Source organism: Thalassophryne amazonica, chromosome 4 (assembly GCF_902500255.1).
Source record: "Thalassophryne amazonica chromosome 4, fThaAma1.1, whole genome shotgun sequence".
Classification (NCBI taxonomy): domain Eukaryota; kingdom Metazoa; phylum Chordata; class Actinopteri; order Batrachoidiformes; family Batrachoididae; genus Thalassophryne; species Thalassophryne amazonica.
In genome coordinates, this window is record NC_047106.1 from 3,120,761 (window position 1) to 3,134,572 (window position 13,812).

Genomic DNA, 13,812 nt, shown 5'->3' on the forward strand with positions numbered 1-13,812 from the left:
GCGGCTCCGGTGTGCTTCAGATCCGTTGGCAGTGGAAATCGTGTGGGACCCGGCTCTTCTCTCGACAGACGTCTTCTATCCTCGAGCCTGCCCACACGTCACTCTTGTATATTGACTGAATTCAAGATCTGTGATTGTCTGTATTTCGTTGTGCACATTCACAATGGTAAATTGTTTTTTTGGCTCATCCATTGTCCGTTCATTTACACCCCCTGTTGTGGGTCCGTGTCTCCCACCGTCCCCTGAAGCATACATAAGTCCCCCGGAGCTGTACGGAGGCTGTGTGGAGATGTGCACAGACTTCTTGATGCAGTGTTCGCTCGTCTTTGCACAGCGTCCGTCATGTACGCGTCAGACTCCAGCCGGGTGGCTTATATGATTAATTTGCTTCGAGGTAAGGCACGCGCCTGGGCTATGGCGCTCTGGGAGCAGAATTCATGGCTCCTAATGACATATACTGGGTTTGTGAGGGAGTTCAAACAGGTTTTTGATCATCCAAATAGAGGCGAGACCGCTTCAATGGTGCTACTGTCTATGAGACGGAGTGCAGCCGAGTATGCATTCGACTTCCGCATCGCGGCTGCGAGGTCCGGCTGGAATGCTGCTGCACTCTGCGCCGCCTTTGTAAACGGACTGTCGTTGGTCCTAAAGGAGCACCTGGTGGCTACGGACGAGCTGCGGGATTTAGACGGGCTTATCGACCTGGTTATACGATTAGACAATCGGTTAGAAGAATGTCGTCGGGAGCGAGACAAAGGACGTGGCCGGGCACGCGCCGTCCCTCTCCCTTCCGGGTCCGAAAAGGTTCCACCCTCCCCATGCTCCACAGCCTCAGCACTCCGCGTGGTTACAGCTCCCTCTGCTGACGATGCTATGGACACGAGCAGGGCTAAATGGAGAGCTTCCAATAGACAGAGGCGACTGGCCCGCGGGGAGTGTTTCATCTGCGGCTCGAGTGAGCATCTGCAGAAAAACTGCCCCAAGCGGTTAAACACCAACGCCCGCCCTTAGAAACTGGGCTAAGGGTGGGCCAAGAAATTCACATGGGACACACACGCATATCCGCACGTCTCCCAGTTACGATCCTGAGTGGGGATCTAACCCTTCAAGCCCCAGCACTGGTGGACACGGGGTCAGAAGGGAATCTGCTGGACAGCAGGTGGGCAAGGGAAGTAGGGCTCCCTCTAGTGGCACTCCCTTCACCATTGAAGGTACGATCACTAGATGGCACCCTTCTTCCCTTAATTACACACAAGACACAACCAGTAATTCTGGTAGTGTCTGGGAATCATCGGGAGGAAATTGCGTTTTATGTAACTCCTTCTACCTCCCGCGTAATTTTGGGCTTCCTGTGGATGGTAAAACACAATCCCCGGATTGATTGGCCGTCTGGGGTTGTGGCTCAGTGGAGTGAAACCTGCCACCGGGAGTGTTTAGGATCCTCGGTTCCCCCCGGTTTGACTGCTAACGAGGAGGTTAAAGTCCCCCCCAATCTGACGGCGGTGCCTGAGGAGTACCATGATCTTGCTGACGTCTTCAGCAAAGACCTGGCACTCACTCTCCCCCCGCACCGTCCGTACGATTGCGCCATTGATCTGATCCCGGGCATTGAGTATCCGTCCAGCAGGCTGTACAACCTCTCACGTCCAGAGCGCGAATCAATGGAGACCTACATCCGGGACTCGTTAGCTGCCGGGCTGATCCGGAACTCCACCTCCCCGATGGGAGCTGGTTTCTTTTTTGTGGGCAAGAAAGACGGCGGACTCCGTCCATGCATTGATTACAGAGGGCTGAACGAGATTATGGTTCGCAACCGATACCCGTTGCCCCTGTTGGATTCAGTGTTCATGCCCCTGCATGGAGCCAATATTTTTACCAAACTAGATCTTAGGAATGCGTACCACCTGGTTCGGATCCGGAAGGAAGACGAATGGAAGATGGCATTTAACACCCCATTAGGTCATTTTGAGTACCTGGTCATGCCGTTCGGCCTCACCAACACCCCCGCGACGTTTCAAGCTTTGGTAAACGACGTATTGCGGGACTTCCTGCACCGATTCGTCTTTGTATACCTGGACGATATACTCATCTTTTCCCCAGATCCTGAGACTCATGTAAAGCATGTACGTCAGGTCCTGCAGCGGTTGTTGGAGAACCGGCTGTTTGTGAAGGGCGAGAAGTGCGAGTTCCACCGCATTTCTTTGTCCTTCCTGGGGTTTATAATCTCCTCCAACTCCGTCGCCCCTGATCGGGCCAAGGTTGCGGCGGTGAGAGATTGGCCCCAACCGACAAGCCGTAGGAAGCTGCAACAGTTCCTCGGCTTTGTGAATTTCTACAGGAGGTTCATTAAGGGCTACAGTCAGGTGGTTAGCCCCCTGACAGCCCTGACTTCCTCCAAAGTCCCCTTCACCTGGTCGGATCGGTGCAAAGCCGCGTTTAGGGAGTTGAAACGTCAGTTTTTGACTGCACCAGATCTGGTGCAGCCCGATCCTAGCCGCCAGTTTGTGGTTGAAGTGGATGCCTCTGACTAAGGGATAGGAGCCGTGCTGTCCCAGAGCGGGGAGTCCGATAAGGTCCTCCACCCTTGTGCCTATTTTTCCTGCAGGTTGACCCCGGCAGAGCGGAACTATGACATGGGCAACTGGGAACTCCTTGCGGTGAAAGAGGCTCTTGAGGAGTGGAGACACCTGTTGGAGGGAGCTGCGGTGCCATTCGCGGTTTTCACGGACCATCGGAACCTGGAGTACATCCGGACCGCCAAGCGTCTGAACCCCAGGCAAGCCTGCTGGTCACTGTTCTTCGGGCGTTTTGACTTCCAGATCACCTACCGTCCCGGGACCAAGAACCAGAGATCCGATGCCTTGTCTGGGGTACATGAAGAGGAAGTCAAAACGGAGCTGTCAGATCCTCCGGAACCAATCATCCCCGAGTCCACTATCGTGGCCACCCTCACCTGGGACGTGGAGAAGACCGTCCGGGAGGCCCTGGCATGGAGCCCAGACCCGGGGACCGGCCCGAAGAACCGACTATACGTCCCACCAGAAGCCAGAGCTGCATTCCTGGACTTCTGTCACGGTTCCAAGCGCTCCTGTCACCCGGGGGTGCGACGAACCATGGCAGTGGTCCGGCAGCGCTTCTGGTGGGCGTCCATGGAGGCCGACGTCCGGGAATACGTCCAGGCCTGTACCACCTGTGCCAGGGGCAAGGCGGACCACAAGAAGACTCAAGGACTCCTCCAGCTGCTTCCGGTGCCTCATCGCCCCTCGTCACACATCAGCCTTGATTTTGTCATGGGCCTCCCGCCGTCCCAGGGCATGACGACCATCCTCATTGTAGTGGACCGATTCTCCAAGGCGGCCCACTTCGTGGCCCTCCCGAAGCTCCCAACACATTGTGTCAGATCGTGGTCCTCAGTTCTCCTCTCAAGTCTGAAGGAGTTTCTGCAGGGAACTGGGGGCCACCGTGAGCCTCTCGTCCGTGTATCATCCACAGACGAATGGACAGGCAGAGCGGGTGAACCAGGAACTTGAACAGGCCCTCCGCTGCTTGACCTCTGAGCACCCGGCGGCCTGGAGTGACCATCTGGCCTGGATCGAGTATGCTCATAACAGCCAAGTGTCCACTGCTACCGGCCTCTCCCCATTGTTGTGTTTGGGGTACCAGCCCCCATTGTTCCCAGTAGTGGAGGGAGAGGTCGGTGCCCCCTCGGTCCAGGCCCACCTTCGCAGATGCCGTCGGGTGTGGCGCACCGCCTGCTCTGTCCTGCTGAAGGCCCGGACGAGGGCCAAGGCCCATGCAGACCGCCGGCGTTCCCCGGCCCCTGCATACCAGCCTGGGCAGGAGGTATGGCTTTCCACCAAGGACATCCCCTTACAGGTGGAATCACCAAAATTGAAAGACCGCTACATCGGACCGTTCAGAATCCTCAAGATCCTCAGTCCTGCCGCAGTGAAGTTACAACTCCCAGCTTCACTGCAGATCCACCCGGTCTTCCATATGTCACGCATCAAGCCTCACCACGTTTCACCCCTCTGCACCCCCGGACCGGCACCGCCTCCTGCATGGATCATCGATGGGGAGCCTGCCTGGACTGTTCGAAGGCTCCTGGATGTCCATCGTAAGGGCCGGGAGTTCCAGTATTTGGTGGACTGGGAGGGGTATGGACCCGAAGAACGCTCCTGGGTGAAGAGGAGCTTCATCCTGGACACGGCCCTCCTGGCCGACTTCTACGACTGTCACCCCAACAAGCTGGGTCGGGCGCCAGGAGGTGCCCATTGAGGGGGGGGTCCTGTTGTGTGGGCCGCTGAAGAGGAGGTACTGCTGGCCCACCACCAGAGGGCGCCCTGCCTGAAGTGCGGGCTTCAGGCACGAGGTTGCGCAACCGCCTTGCAGGAGCAACCGGGAGTGACAGCTGTCACTCATCATCAACACCAGCTGTCACTCATCACCACCATCACCATAAAAGCCGGGCAGCAGCTCCACCTCGCTGCCGAGATATCGTCTACCTTCTAGGTAAAATACTCAGCCGTTGTGGTGCTGAACGCACGTTACTCTCTCTCGTGTTTGTTGAACTGTTTGCAGGTGTCTTGCTCACTACTTTCAGCTGGAGGCTGGGTTCGCGGATGGTGGAGGAGTGACAGATTTCACTTCTCACTCCGAACTTCAATAAGTAGGAAATTGACTCTGCATGAACTGTGTACTTATTTCAGAGGTGGAGGTGTTTTTCCCACCCGATAAAGGAGAGATCGTTTGCTGACTGTTTTACTGGGTGTGTACACACACACCCACCATTAACTGTTTCTGCCTCCTGCCAGCAGTACCAGGTCTGACAGCTGGAGACAGTGGCCACCTGGGGACTCAGGACTTGGCGGCTCCGGTGTGCTTCAGATCCGTTGGCAGTGGAAATCGTGTGGGACCCGGCTCTTCTCTGGACAGATGTCTTCTATCCTTGAGCCTGCCCACACGTCAACCTTGTATATTGACTGAATTCAAGACCTGTGATTGTCTGTATTTCGTTGTGCACATTCACAACAGTAAATTGTTGTTTTTTGGCTCATCCATTGTCTGTTCATTTACGCCCCCTGTTGTGGGTCCGTGTCACTACACTTTCCCAACAGCTGTGGTCCGAAATGACTATCGAATTCTATTTACAAAGTAGGTGGAGGACCGCAGCAATCCGCTCATTCGCTGGCTGTTGCCAGAGCAACGCCATCTTGGTTAACGTCAGACACTCAAACATCAATAGAAATCAATGTGGACATGATCAATGTTTTCAAGAGAGTTTCACCATAAATCTGTGTTTTATTCAAACTCAGTCCCACATTTGTACAGACACTATTTGTCCAAACAAATACAGAAGAAGATCAGACTGTTTATAAAATAGACTTGAATGAATTTGTTGGTTTGTGTGTCTGCAACAACACCAGATACTACGTAGTCTGATCCTTATTTAATGTCAGTATGAAGTTAAGTTAAAGATGGGAAATAATCAGGGGTCAAAGTAAGAGCTGCACACGATCACATCATATTAACGATATTAATATTAAAGACTGATCTTAACGCCGCTTTTACGGGACAAAAATATCAAATAATACAAATAAATTAATGAAAACAGCTGCTGGCAGGGTGAAAGTCAGATTATTGAATCATTTCTGGACCAAGTTGAAGGAAATCTGCACTACACTGTTTACACAGAGTATTTCAGAGAGAAATTAATCTGATTGGTGCTTATTCTTATAATATGCATATGTCATGGACATGAACGAGTGAAGCTCGTCAGTATCTCACCATGTCATTTAGGTCCTTCAGACTTTATTTTGAGTAAATGCTTCAGGGGAGCATTAGCATGGCAAAAACCTTTCAGCTTCTGAGGGGGCTCTGCCCCTCCAGATCTCCCACCTTTTTAAGCATTTTTCTTTATTTGCCTCTCACATGCCTGGAAAAGCTCCTTGCCATCTAACCATGTCCTTTAGGTCCTTCAGACATTTTTCAGTAGAATGGTTTTTGGGAGCATGAGCATGACTAAAACCTTACAGCTTCTGAGGGGGCTCTGCCACCCAGACCCCCCGCCTTTTTAAGCATTTTCCTTATTTTGCCCCCCATACTCCCCACCTTTTTAAGTATTTTTCTTTTTTTGCTTTTCAGCTGACCCCCCCAATTACAGCCCTCTTAACCCCATGCCACTTTAAGCATTTTTTTATGTAGCTGTAAATTAATATTCAAAGTTTTCATCTAGTTGATAGTAGGGCTGTACAATATGGACAAATTATCGTATCTCAATATTGTCATATAAATTGTCATGTAAATGTCACTTATATACATGCTGTCCATATTTTGGGCCACTTAGGTGGGTAGGGAGAGTTCCCATGGGATAAAAAGGTAAAGGCTATTGGCCCAACTGTTGGGCAGATAAATATAATGTCTTATCTTATTCACCCAACCGTGATCGTATATTTGACACGTTTTGTGCATGTAAGCTACATTTTTAAACCACTTTTTAAGGCTCTATTGCAGCGTGAAAAGCGGCATCTTTAATTACTGAGAAAAAAAACCCCCGCAATGGATGAAAGCAAACAAACTTCATAAGCATTTTGAACGTAAGCCTTTTAACGACGAAACAGTTTGTTTGAACAAAATGCTGCTGGTTGTCTGTAAGATGGTGTTCGTTTGACACAGTTCCCTGGGTGTGATGAGCAAAACAGAACCACTTCAGATCACAGCCCCTCAGCGGGCTGCGAACCCTCCCGCAGCCGGTGAGAAAATATCTGCCCTATTCTCCCCTTGTTGAAACTGGAAGTGAACTTACACGCGTGCTCATTGGTCAGCTGTGGTTGGGCGTATATACTTGCATATTTACTTTACTGAACCAATGGTTGGGCGTATAGCCACTCCAGGATAAAAAACCTTTTCAACCTACTATCCCTGGTTCTCAAGACCAGGCACCTAAGTGTTTCTACTCTTTTTTTTTTTTTTACCAAGGTGGTTATGTTTTCAGTTGCGTCCGTTTGTTTGTTGGTTGGTTGGTTTGTTAGCAGGATTACTCAAAAAAATCCTCAACGGATTTCGATGAAATTTTTACCAGGGGTGTCTCTTGGCCTAACTTAGAAGTCATTAAATTTTAGTTATGATCCAGAACACGATCTGGATCCAGTAATTTTTTAAGGATTCTTTATCATTGCAGGATCAGGTCAATTTCAACATTTTTGCATCTAACTTCATGAAGATGGGTCACAAAGGCTGAACAAAAATAAAGTTACGACACAACAATAATTTAGCATTTGTTTCTCCTCATTGAATAAACTTATTACAAAATAAAAAAAACTTGTGTAGTTCAGTTTCTCTTTATAAATACATTTGCTGAAGATCTAAGGGTTTAACCTTCTGGGGCTGATGCCGTCATATACGACGGCTGAGACCAAGCTTTACTAAATTATAAATACCTTTTTAATGATATGAGATAGAAAATTACTTTTTTTTTTTGCTGAAAAGTTAACTCTGCGGACTTGTACTCCTCATAGAAGCTGTGTGATGACGTGAGCAATGTGAATGTCCAATTGGTTCACTGTCACATGGTTTTCCAAAATCCAATCGTAGGGCAGATTCACCTCACGTGACACACCAAAGATTGTTTTTAGGAGTGATGTGTTACTGATTAATATCACTTTGAGCAGATGGAATCAGTTAATCAGTGAAATCACCTGGTGGAATCAGTGGCTGCAAAGAAAACCTGCACCCTCTTGGCCCTTTCTGGAACAAGTTGCCCACCCCTGGTCTAAATTAAAAGATGCTCCAATCATAGAGAAAACTACACCTCATTATTTGCCTGATCATAAAGATTCCAAAAAAAAGGTATAGTTTGGACAATTTGTGACAGAATGTTATGGAGTTATGAGGTAAAAGCAGCAAGAATGGTGTCAAAGGTCAGTTTCAGTTTGTACAGGGGTCAAAAGTTAAAGTTGTGCCATTAATTTTGTTCCAGCTGTATTTGTGCTGAATTTGATGCTTGTATCACCATTTAAAGGATTGTTTCAGTTGTCTGCTGCTTTAATAAGCCAACAGAGCAGGAACCAGCTGCTGTCTGTTAGCTTAAACATGTGTAAGCCAACCTGAATTAAAGGAGAAATGCTGCTTTTAACAACTTGGACCTCATTTCTGGCATAAAATATGGTCATTTATGCACCAATATAAGTTTGGTGTGATTAGAAATCCATAATTCAAATGACGTGTTCAGTTCAAATCTGAAGCAAACATTTTTCTTCTAAGGTGATTAGAACTTTTTGTGGTACACAGCACCAAATACTGGACAGGAGGAACCTAGCAGTCAATGTGACTCACTAATTTCAAAATGCAGCTCTTTCAAATAGACGTGTGGTGCCATAACATGTCAATTATCTCTGTCCAATCAGATTTCAGGAGAGTCCAGTGAAACCCCGGCCTCCGGTCTAGCTCCACCCATGCCAGGAAGTGTTTGCCATTTGAACATTTCCTGTTTCACTGTGAATGATGATTTGGCACTTCCTGTTTGAGTGTGAGCTTGCCACTGAGTTCCCGCGAGATTCCATGGGATCTCGTCTGTCAATCCAGGAAGTGTTTGAAATTTGAACATTTCTTGTTTTACTGTGGATTTGAAAATTGGCACTTCCTGTTTAGAACGCCCCATACCATGAGTGAGCTTCGCGCTGCTGCGCAACACTTCACACATATTAGTAGAATATATAATGTCAGAGCGACTGTCATGTGACCCACCAAACTGAGAGAAAAATCATTTCCATTCTTTGAATTTACTCTGACAGAAAATCTCAGGATGGAACCAGAGGGTAATTAAAAAGGGATAAATTGAGACGTATGAAATTGAGACTTCTAACTGAATCACTAAACGAATGGTGAGATATTTATCACCACAAAACATTCAGGCAGTAAAACTGAAATCACTACTTTACAGAATACAGATCGACACTAAAAATAAATCATTTTCTAACCTTTATTCAGCAATTAGTAATTTCTCCACATCATTAATATTACATATAATACACACTTATGAAACTTCCCTCCACAATTGATGTTTTTATTTAGTTAACCTTTATTTAACCAGCTGATAATCCTTTTGTCAGCTTGTTGTAGCACCTGAACACTGCACAAAACAGCATTTTCAGATCACTTTAACCCAAGTTCAAGTCAGCAAATAATCTATTTCTATTTAATCTAATGTCTGACAACGCATAATAACACTAAGCAAGATGGCGGTGCTCTGGCAACAGCTCACAGGCTGCATCCGCCATCTAGTGGAGTAACCAGAAATCGATGGACCTGACACATGCACAGTGGAGGCAGAGTGGACCAGTTTTTAGAGGGGACTGTTTGGTCTGGGACACTGGTGCATGTGAGCCTGTTGTCCGTCTGTCCTGTTCCGGTGCACGTGAGCCTGTTGTCCGCCTGTTCCGGTGCACGTGAGCCTGTTGTCCGCCTGTCCGGTGCACGTGAGCCTGTTGTCTGCCTGTTCCGGTGCACGTGAGCCTGTTGTCCGCCTGTTCCGGTGCACGTGAGCCTGTTGTCCGTCTGTCCTGTTCCGGTGCACGTGAGCCTGTTGTCCGTCTGTCCTGTTCTGTGCACGTGAGCCTGTTGTCCGCCTGTCCGGTGCACGTGAGCCTGTTGTCCGTCTGTCCTGTTCCGGTGCATGTGAGCCTGTTGTCCGCCTGTCCGGTGCACGTGAGCCTGTTGTCCGTCTGTCCTGTTCCGGTGCACGTGAGTCTGTTGTCCGCCTGCCCGGTGCACGTGAGCCTGTTGTCCGTCTGTCCTGTTCCGGTGCACGTGAGCCTGTTGTCCGCCTGTCCGGTGCACGTGAGCCTGTTGTCCGTCTGTCCTGTTCCGGTGCACGTGAGCCTGTTGTCTGCCTGTTCCGGTGCACGTGAGCCTGTTGTCCGTCTGTCCTGTTCCGGTGCACGTGAGCCTGTTGTCCGTCTGTCCTGTTCCGGTGCACGTGAGCCTGTTGTCCGCCTGTCCGGTGCACGTGAGCCTGTTGTCCGTCTGTCCTGTTCCGGTGCACGTGAGCCTGTTGTCCGCCTGTCCGGTGCACGTGAGCCTGTTGTCCGTCTGTCCTGTTCCGGTGCACGTGAGCCTGTTGTCCGCCTGTCCGGTGCATGTGAGCCTGTTGTCCGTCTGTCCTGTTCCGGTGCACGTGAGCCTGTTGTCCGTCTGTCCTGTTCCGGTGCACGTGAGCCTGTTGTCTGCCTGTTCCAGTGCACGTGAGCCAGTTGTCCGCCTGTCCGGTGCACGTGAGCCTGTTGTCTGTCTGTCCTGTGCACGTGAGCCTGTTGTCCATCTGTCCTGTTCCGGTGCACGTGAGCATGTTGTTTGTCTGTCCTGTTTCAGTGCACGTGATCCTGTTGTTCATCTGTCCTGTTCCGATGCACGTGAGCATGTTGTCCGTCTGTCCTGTTCCGGTGCACGTGAGCCTGTTGTCCGTCTGTCCTGTTCCGGTGCACGTGAGCCTGTTGTCCGTCTGTCCTGTTCCGGTGCACGTGAGCCTGTTGTCCGCCTGTCCGGTGCACGTGAGCCTGTTGTCCGTCTGTCCTGTTCCGGTGCACGTGAGCCTGTTGTCCGCCTGTCCGGTGCATGTGAGCCTGTTGTCCGTCTGTCCTGTTCCGGTGCACGTGAGCCTGTTGTCCGTCTGTCCTGTTCCGGTGCACGTGAGCCTGTTGTCTGCCTGTTCCAGTGCACGTGAGCCTGTTGTCCGCCTGTCCGGTGCACGTGAGCCTGTTGTCTGTCTGTCCTGTGCACGTGAGCCTGTTGTCCGTCTGTCCTGTTCCGGTGCACGTGAGCATGTTGTTTGTCTGTCCTGTTTCAGTGCACGTGATCCTGTTGTTCATCTGTCCTGTTCCGATGCACGTGAGCATGTTGTCCGTCTGTCCTGTTCCGGTGCACGTGAGCCTGTTGTCCGTCTGTCCTGTTCCGGTGCACGTGAGCCTGTTGTTCGTCTGTCCTGTTCCGGTGCACGTGAGCCTGTTGTCTGCCTGTTCCGGTGCACGTGAGCCTGTTGTCCGCCTGTCCGGTGCACGTGAGCCTGTTGTCTGTCTGTCCTGTGCATGTGAGCCTGTTGTCCATCTGTCCTGTTCCGGTGCACGTGAGCATGTTGTTTGTCTGTCCTGTTCCGGTGCACGTGAGCATGTTGTCCGTCTGTCCTGTTCCGGTGCACGTGAGCCTGTTGTCCGTCTGTCCTGTTCCGGTGCACGTGAGCCTGTTGTTCGTCTGTCCTGTTCCGGTGCACGTGAGCATGTTGTCCGTCTGTCCTGTTCCGGTGCACGTGAGCCTGTTGTTCCTCTGTCCTGTTCCGGTGCACGTGAGCCTGTTGTTCGCCTGTCCTGTTCCGGTGCACGTGAGCCTGTTGTCCGCCTGTCCGGTGCACGTGAGCCTGTTGTCCGCCTGTCCGGTGCACGTGAGCCTGTTGTCCGTCTGTCCTGTTCCGGTGCACGTGAGCCTGTTGTCCGCCTGTCCGGTGCACGTGAGCCTGTTGTCCGTCTGTCCTGTTCCGGTGCACGTGAGCCTGTTGTCTGCCTGTTCCGGTGCACGTGAGCCTGTTGTCCGCCTGTCCGGTGCACGTGAGCCTGTTGTCCGTCTGTCCTGTTCCGGTGCACGTGAGCCTGTTGTCCGTCTGTCCTGTTCCGGTGCACGTGAGCCTGTTGTCCGCCTGTCCGGTGCACGTGAGCCTGTTGTCCGTCTGTCCTGTTCCGGTGCACGTGAGCCTGTTGTCCGCCTGTCCGGTGCACGTGAGCCTGTTGTCCGTCTGTCCTGTTCCGGTGCACGTGAGCCTGTTGTCCGCCTGTCCGGTGCATGTGAGCCTGTTGTCCGTCTGTCCTGTTCCGGTGCACGTGAGCCTGTTGTCCGTCTGTCCTGTTCCGGTGCACGTGAGCCTGTTGTCTGCCTGTTCCAGTGCACGTGAGCCAGTTGTCCGCCTGTCCGGTGCACGTGAGCCTGTTGTCTGTCTGTCCTGTGCACGTGAGCCTGTTGTCCATCTGTCCTGTTCCGGTGCACGTGAGCATGTTGTTTGTCTGTCCTGTTTCAGTGCATGTGATCCTGTTGTTCATCTGTCCTGTTCCGATGCACGTGAGCATGTTGTCCGTCTGTCCTGTTCCGGTGCACGTGAGCCTGTTGTCCGTCTGTCCTGTTCCGGTGCACGTGAGCCTGTTGTCTGCCTGTTCCGGTGCACGTGAGCCTGTTGTCCGCCTGTCCGGTGCATGTGAGCCTGTTGTCTGTCTGTCCTGTGCACGTGAGCCTGTTGTCCATCTGTCCTGTTCCGGTGCACGTGAGCCTGTTGTTCGTCTGTCCTCTTCCGGTGCACGTGAACCTGTTGTCCGTCTGTCCTGTTCCGGTGCACGTGAGCATGTTGTCCGTCTGTCCTGTTCCGGTGCACGTGAGCCTGTTGTTCGTCTGTCCTCTTCCGGTGCACGTGAACCTGTTGTCCGTCTGTCCTGTTCCGGTGCACGTGAGCATGTTGTCCGTCTGTCCTGTTCCGGTGCACGTGAGCCTGTTGTTCGTCTGTCCTGTTCCGGTGCACGTGAGCCTGTTGTCCGTCTGTCCTGTTCCGGTGCACGTGAGCCTGTTGTTCGTCTGTCCTGTTCCGGTGCTCGTGAGCATGTTGTCTGTCTGTCCTGTTCCGGTGCACGTGAGCCTGTTGTCCATCTGTCCTGCCGACAATTTCTGAATCATTTTCTGGACGTCAGAGGGTAATTAGTCCCCAAAAATATCAGACTTCTTCTTCCTGTCCATGTCAGTCGTCAGATCTTCAGTTCCAGGTCCCAACAGTGTTTTGTCATGCCCTTAAGTGTGCTGGTGGGGGTGCTGTTTCACCACCGTACAAATATCATAGAACTTGTGAGGACTAGAGCTGATGTTGGACCCACTGGTGGTGGAATCTTCTCTCATCTGACTCGGCATCTCGTCGAAACACAGAAAACACAAACAGCAGCTGTGGAACCGCAAGATGATCCACATCAACCGTAAAGTTCCGCCCGTTGGGAACCTGCAGATAAAATGGACGTTTTAATGTCCAGCAGCAGACTGTGTGTGGGCGGAGCCTGGGCTGTGGGTGTGTAAACATGGAGGGTTTTGCTCTCAGAGCCATGAAAGTGGAGTGGTGGCGGCGGCCAGTGTAAACCGCTGGAGAGGTTTGTGAAAGCTAATAAAGATAAGAGCTGCGGGTTTGAGCGCCACAGCGCCGGCTTTATGGCCGCCAGCTCAGCCTGTCACTGCAAACTGCTCCAGCCGGACCACATCAGGAACCGCGTTCACACGTCGGCACCCAGCTGCAAACGTGTACGTGCACACACCAAAAACACTCGCATCCCTTTATGATCCATGACGATGTGCAAACGGACGACAGAAACCAAAAAACTAACAGAATTCATTTCAAACAGCATGAAAGGTTTGAGCTTAAAAACACATTTTAAAGTTGTGGGGGAAAAAGTCATTTAAAGGTTTTCTTTTTTTTAGCCATTAAAAGTCATTAGAGCGTCATAACGGCTGCATTTAAATTGGTATAAAATCCTGGTGGGACTCCAGTTTTACTGCTCGTCCTCTAGCGAGTGTTTGCTTCAAGTCACTTTAGGATCAGGCTGTAAATCATCAGCCTGTAAGAACAGGCCGCCAAATTAAACGCAACATCAGTTCCACTTACTATATAAAGTGTTCACCCTGAAGGCTTTATGACATCAAATCCAAATAAAAACAACCAGGATTTTAATGCAGCTTTTAAGAGTCCCTTTCTTTAATCTCAAAGTGGAAAAAAAATCTCTATAATATGAAAAAAAAAATACAAAA